Here is a 6,595-nt window from a genome sequence, read left to right on the forward strand (position 1 = left end):
ATATTGTGTTCTTTTTGCCTGCAGTGTTTTGATTCTGTGGCCTGCTATTTTTGCATGTATGAAAAAAGATATCCCTAGTGAACCTATGCAAGACAACAAATTGTACTTAATGTAATTAAAGGACCCAAATAGAGGATCGCTCCACTCATTCACTAACTAATCACCTCAACAACAGTATTGTCGTGTATCATTTATTAGTATAAAAATATATTTGTACAAATACAATTAATTCATTAAAAAGCACTCATTTGAGAGCTAATCCTATAAAAACACTCATAAAAATACACTTAAACAATATATGAGATACAAACTATAAAAACACAAATTTCAAATAAGGCAGTACATTCAATTGGCATTGATAGGACTCAAAGATAAAAGGAAAAAAGATGAAAAGGAAGGATGAAAACAGAAAAAGGAGAGACATACAAATGACATAGAACTTGTCAATGAGCGTTGCACGTTATGAGGTTACATTTACACCAAATCCTGACAATCTATAATTATTGTTCTGCAAAATTGGTGTTTATTTCCCTTAATCGTGCAGTAGAGCGTTGACGCGTTTCGATGGTCTTATTGATAGGTTACCATCTTTATCAAGACTATTTTAATTAGTCTCTCCCACTACTTTCGGCACTGGATGGTTGCCCTTGCTGTCACATAACTCCTGCGGATAAACATATTGCCGTCAGTGTCTTACTTGTCATGCATTTAAAAACAGACAGCTTTTCTAGTTTTTGACAATTCTCATCTCAGAACATGTCTATAATGTTCAAGGTGCTCAATATCATCACATTTCTCATCTCTATATTTAGACCAGATTTTTTGGACCAGTGAACTTACAATTTTACAGAACCATATATCCACAGTTACAGAGAGTGAAAGATCTACCTTTCTAGTATACACAGAATGAGATATTTTTCACAATTTAACGAGGTTAACAGTCTGATGTACATATTAAATTCCACCCTTCTTATGCACTTCACTGTTTTGCCCATTCGGGCAGGATTGTATACAAAACTGTGTTGTTGCTTTATTAATTTTCTAATATGGTTCTGTACCCTCACTGCAATATCGCAATGTTATTGTTGTGTATAAATGTATTTTACCTTTCACATGTTACTGGGTCTTATATATATATTCAGCTTAAATGGTTGGATGTTCTTTCCCCAAGTCATACTCTAAAAAAATGAATACACTGGCATTAGCTCTGTACGTTTAGTCACTCTACTCTCCAAATGTCCCTAGTTAGCTGCATGCTAGTATTACCATTTTAGGTTCTATTCCTGATCCTGATTTTATTTGTCCTAGGTTCAAAAAATCCCTTTACTCGTTTTTCATAGACTCATCCCTGTTGGGTTTTCTGCATTTGAAGATATAAAAGTATATGCCAGTTTAGTATTACTCATTATTACAGCTGTTTATCACGTTTTCATGGCATTTTGGTATTTTATAATTTACCTTGGATTTAGAATGGCTCAACTTAGGGGACAACAATCTTAGATTTACCGCACATTCCAGCAACAGCAGTGTAGATTTTTTAGATATCAAATTGAAAGATACCCAAGGAAAATTGGAGGTAGAATTGTACACTAAGCCAACGGACAAAAACAGTTTGCTAAAATATCAAAGCAACCATCCAAAATCCCAGAGAGACAACATTCCCTTTGGGGAATTTCTGCGTTTAAGTCGGAACTGTACGAACCTAGATGACTTTTACCATCATGCAGAGATCACAGAGAAGAAATTGCTAGATAGAGGCTATCCAAAAAAACTACTAAAATCATCCCAGAAAAGGGCTAGATTTTATAATAGGGAGGCCCTCTTAGACATGAACAAAGAGAAAACAGATAAGACAGCAAATAGAATAGTTTTTGTCAGCCAATACTCAGGTCTAAGTAACAAATTAAAAAATATTGTGAACCGAAACTGGAAAATTCTGAACAGCGAATTGTCGACACCAATGCCTAAACCTCTGTTTTCCTTCAGGAGGAATAAGACAATTAAGAACGCATTGGTACATACTTATAAAAACTCCAGGGGTCCATCCCAAAGCACTTTGACAGGCAATAAGAAGGCCAAAGGCAATTATAAATGTGGATCATGTTCCATTTGCCCAAATTGCATTGAAGGTAAAACATTCAACTTCAATGGAAAAATATTGAACCCTCAGAGTCTAAATAACTGCAGAAGTAAGAGTGTAGTGTACCTCTTAATCTGCCCATGTGGCTACGGCTACGTAGGCGAGACAGAGAGGGAACTCCGGACTAGACTACTGGAACACAGATCGGCAATTAAAAATCTAAAAGAAAACGCTCCCCTTACAGACCATTACAAAATGAAGAAACATGGATGCAATGAATTCACATGGTATATCCTGGAAAAGGTGAGCGTAAGCAGAAGAGGTGGCAATGTTGAAATGATACGTAAATCACGAGAACAGTGGTTCATGATATACTTGGACACGATAAACAAAGGATTAAATTCCAGAGAGGACTGGATGAGAATTGTGGCAAATCAATGATTAGATTTAAGCCTGGTCATGGTTCTGGATACTATGCCACTTTACACATGTAAGACAGGGAATATTATACATCAACAACAACTGAGGCCCTTTAAAAATCTATTTGGATGCACCCTTTAGATAAGTGCATGTAAAATTTAGGTATACCCAGAGCATAAAGCACTTAAACTAGATAGCTGCTGAACTTAGAGCATAAGAAGTGACTCGTTGATAAACAAATAAAACAATAACATTTATTAGGCTATTAACCAAATAGAAATAAATTGTTGTTGTATTAGTAGATATATGATAATGATGATAATAACGATATTAGGCGACTATAAACCAGAGTATGAAGCAAGAGAATGGGAACAACAAGAATGGTAGCGGTGAATGGAACAAATAACGCGTCCCATTCCATGCGAGAATATCAAAGATGGCCGCTTACGAAACCAGGCTTGGAACTCATAGTAAAAGCGGAAGTAAACAAAGGAGGAAAACTCGCCGCCCAGAATTAAGTACCTTTTAGCGCTCACCTGAAACCAGAGAGCCTTGCCCAATCGCAAAATAGAACGCGATATTTAAAAACAACGAGAAACGGGTATCGGTCTCTTCGTTTAATTGGACGTGAGACGACCGGCGGGCAGCGAGAGATACCGACTGATCGTGAAGGACGAGGGGTGTGGGAGACGAAGATTCTGCCTTTCTCAGGTAAGAGCTCTTACCAAGCGGACGGCTAACAGAGTTAGTTAGGGAACCCCTACATGCAACTCTAACATAAAACTAACAAACAGTTCTATCTGTTTTTTTTTTATAGAAACGGCCAGCGAAAAGATACCCACCCCGTAAGAGGAAAAACAGACTTTTAATCTGTAAGTAGGGGAATGAAGGGGATCAAATTTATAACAACAAAAATAAAGGTAACAATAATAAACAATAGATCCCTCTTTTCCATAATCAAACCAACAGACTGGCGCACTGGAAAGTCCCACGGAAAAACGCAAAGGGAACAGTGTAGCACTTGACCCCCCAATAAAGCTGAAGATAAATCCAAGGTAAATTATAAAATACCAAAATGCCATGAAAACGTGATAAACAGCTGTAATAATGAGTAATACTAAACTGGCATATACTTTTATATCTTCAAATGCAGAAAACCCAACAGGGATGAGTCTATGAAAAACGAGTAAAGGGATTTTTTGAACCTAGGACAAATAAAATCAGGATCAGGAACAGAACCTAAAACGGTAATACTAGCATGCAGCTAACTAGGGACATTTGGAGAGTAGAGTGACTAAACGTACAGAGCTAATGCCAGTGTATTCATTTTTTTAGAGTATGACTTGGGGAAAGAACATCCGACCATTTAAGCTGAATATATATATAAGACCCAGTAACATGTGAAAGGTAAAATAAATTTATACAGAACAATAACATTGCGATATTGCAGTGAGGGTACAGAACCATATTAGAAAATTAATAAAGCAACAGCACAGTTTTGTATACAATCCTGCCCGAATGGGCAAAACAGTGAAGTGCATAAGAAGGGTGGAATTTAATATGTACATCAGACTGTGAACCTTGTTAAATTGTGAAAAATATCTCATTCTGTATATACTAGAAAGGTAGATCTTTCACTCTCTGTAACTGTGGATATATGGTTCTGTAAAATTGTAAGTTCACTGGTCCAAAAAATCTGGTCTAAATATAGAGATGAGAAATGTGATGATATTGAGCACCTTGAACATTATAGACATGTTCTGAGATGAGAATTGTCAAAAACTAGAAAAGCTGTCTGTTTTTAAATGCATGACAAGTAAGACACTGACGGCAATATGTTTATCCGCAGGAGTTCTGTGACAGCAAGGGCAACCATCCAGTGCCGAAAGTAGTGGGAGAGACTAATTAAAATAGTCTTGATAAAGATGGTAACCTATCAATAAGACCATCGAAACGCGTCGACGCTCTACTGCACGATTAAGGGAAATAAACACCAATTTTGCAGAACAATAATTATAGATTGTCAGGATTTGGTGTAAATGTAACCTCATAACGTGCAACGCTCATTGACAAGTTCTATGTCATTTGTATGTCTCTCCTTTTTCTGCTTTCATCCTTCCTTTTCATCTTTTTTCCTTTTATCTTTGAGTCCTATCAATGCCAATTGAATGTACTGCCTTATTTGAAATTTGTGTTTTTATAGTTTGTATCTCATATATTGTTTAAGTGTATTTTTATGAGTGTTTTTATAGGATTAGCTCTCAAATGAGTGCTTTTTAATGAATTAATTGTATTTGTACAAATATATTTTTATACTAATAAATGATACACGACAATACTGTTGTTGAGGTGATTAGTTAGTGAATGAGTGGAGCGATCCTCTATTTGGGTCCTTTAATTACATTAAGTACAATTTGTTGTCTTGCATAGGTTCACTAGGGATATCTTTTTTCATACTGTTAAAGTACCCCATTCCCTTGGTGTTCAAGGGGTCTCTCTCAAATTTCTACATATTTTTGCATGTTCCATTTTTTTGTAACATTTCTCTGATGTAACGTAACTCGTTCTGTTGTACAGTGCTCTGACACCTTCGGGTAAATAAATAAATTAAATAAATAACTTTAAACAAGAAGCGCATGCACTGACAGCTTCACCGAAGTGTAGATAACTACACAAAACACGTCATCTAGTCACAGTCCCAGGTCCGGCCTGAAACCCGTGCATGGGGCAGAGAGTCCTATCATTATAGCCCTCAACATTTTGCCATTGTATTTTTGAAGCGTTTTTCTCCGTTGTATGCTTAGGCTTCCCACTGCGAAGCATATTAAGGGCGTTTGAATCAAAATGTGGAACTGGTCAAGTAACTGAGACAGGTGATCTGAAGTCACTTCTCGGTTATGCATATCAATAAAGTAATGACATCATTCATACCCAACAACCAGCATGCATAGGTTTATAGAAAAGATCAAAATGCATGATACGTTTTTGAACCCATACAAAGTTAAAAGGAAAACTACAAATACTACTCGAGAGCAGTGGTCTGCTAACTTTTTAAGGCTTCCCACTACTTGCCCCCAGTAAAGAAATAAAATGTATCAGATCCCCCTCAGATTTTTCACAATTATTGTATTAAACTGGCAATGTTTCAATATGTCTCGACTTGTGTAAACACGAGACCTATTTAAACATTGCAGTTAAATTACGTTACTATTTTTCCCAGCCAGGATATGCATGACAAAAGAAGCTAGCGATGGCTTGCTGCCTTCATTTTTCTCACCACTTAAAACAAAGCACTGCTATCACATTGTTTGCCCAGAGTCCCCCCCCCCCCCCAAGTTTTAAGACCCCTACTGTAGAGTAGAGGGACATGAGGCTGGCTAAGAAGGCAGCAGATGCCACGCATTACAAGGTGCCTTTTGCTAGCCATGTCTTTACCTGCTTTGATCTTTGGCTGTGAAGGTTTACATCGCTCCAACATCGTTGCCGCGTGGGAAATAAAAAAATGTAAATTGAATACATCCTTTAGACCTACAAAATTCATTGAGCCGCACATGAGGCTAAAAAATAAATCACTGCCAAACACGTCTGTCAGAAGGACATTGTGAGTTCGTCGTATAGCTTCCATGGAAACATTGACTCAACAGTAGTCGTGGCCGAGCGGTTAAGGCGATAGACTAGAAATCTATTGGGGTTTCCCCGCGCAGGTTCGAATCCTGCCGACTACGAAAATGTTTTTAATTTTGCACAATATTACAAAATCAAATTAGAAAACAGGACGATAATTGTGCATGTAAGGGAAAATTCATACGCAGTGGAGATTTGAAGAATAACGAAAAGTATGGGAGTAAAACACGTTTCATGCGCGCGGTGAAATGAATAGCATGCTGGGCTTTGCTGGCATGCAAGCGGTCTTCAGCGGAGAGGGTACGGCGGGAGAGGGGGTGCTTGAGCAGACGAAAGGGGGGCGAAGCTTGCTGCAAAATAAAGGCAAACACAATAAATAAAGACTGGCGGGAGAAAGAGAGAGAACAGGTGTTTTCCTGCACGCATAGAAAAGACCAGGAAGCAAAGTGTATTAAAAAGGTGTGTTCTATT

The 6,595-nt window shown here is 37.5% G+C and overlaps 1 non-coding gene across 1 annotated transcript; it reads left to right on the forward strand.

The window, feature by feature from the left end:
• The first annotated feature begins 6,143 nt into the window (after positions 1 to 6,143).
• On the forward strand, positions 6,144 to 6,225 carry TRNAS-AGA (transfer RNA serine (anticodon AGA)). Its single transcript has one exon. It is a non-coding gene; the product is annotated as a tRNA-Ser (tRNA).
• Positions 6,226 to 6,595: the final 370 nt, after the last annotated feature.

The sequence above is a fragment of the Lissotriton vulgaris genome, chromosome 12 (assembly GCF_964263255.1).
Source record: "Lissotriton vulgaris chromosome 12, aLisVul1.2, whole genome shotgun sequence".
Taxonomy (NCBI): Eukaryota; Metazoa; Chordata; class Amphibia; order Caudata; family Salamandridae; genus Lissotriton; species Lissotriton vulgaris.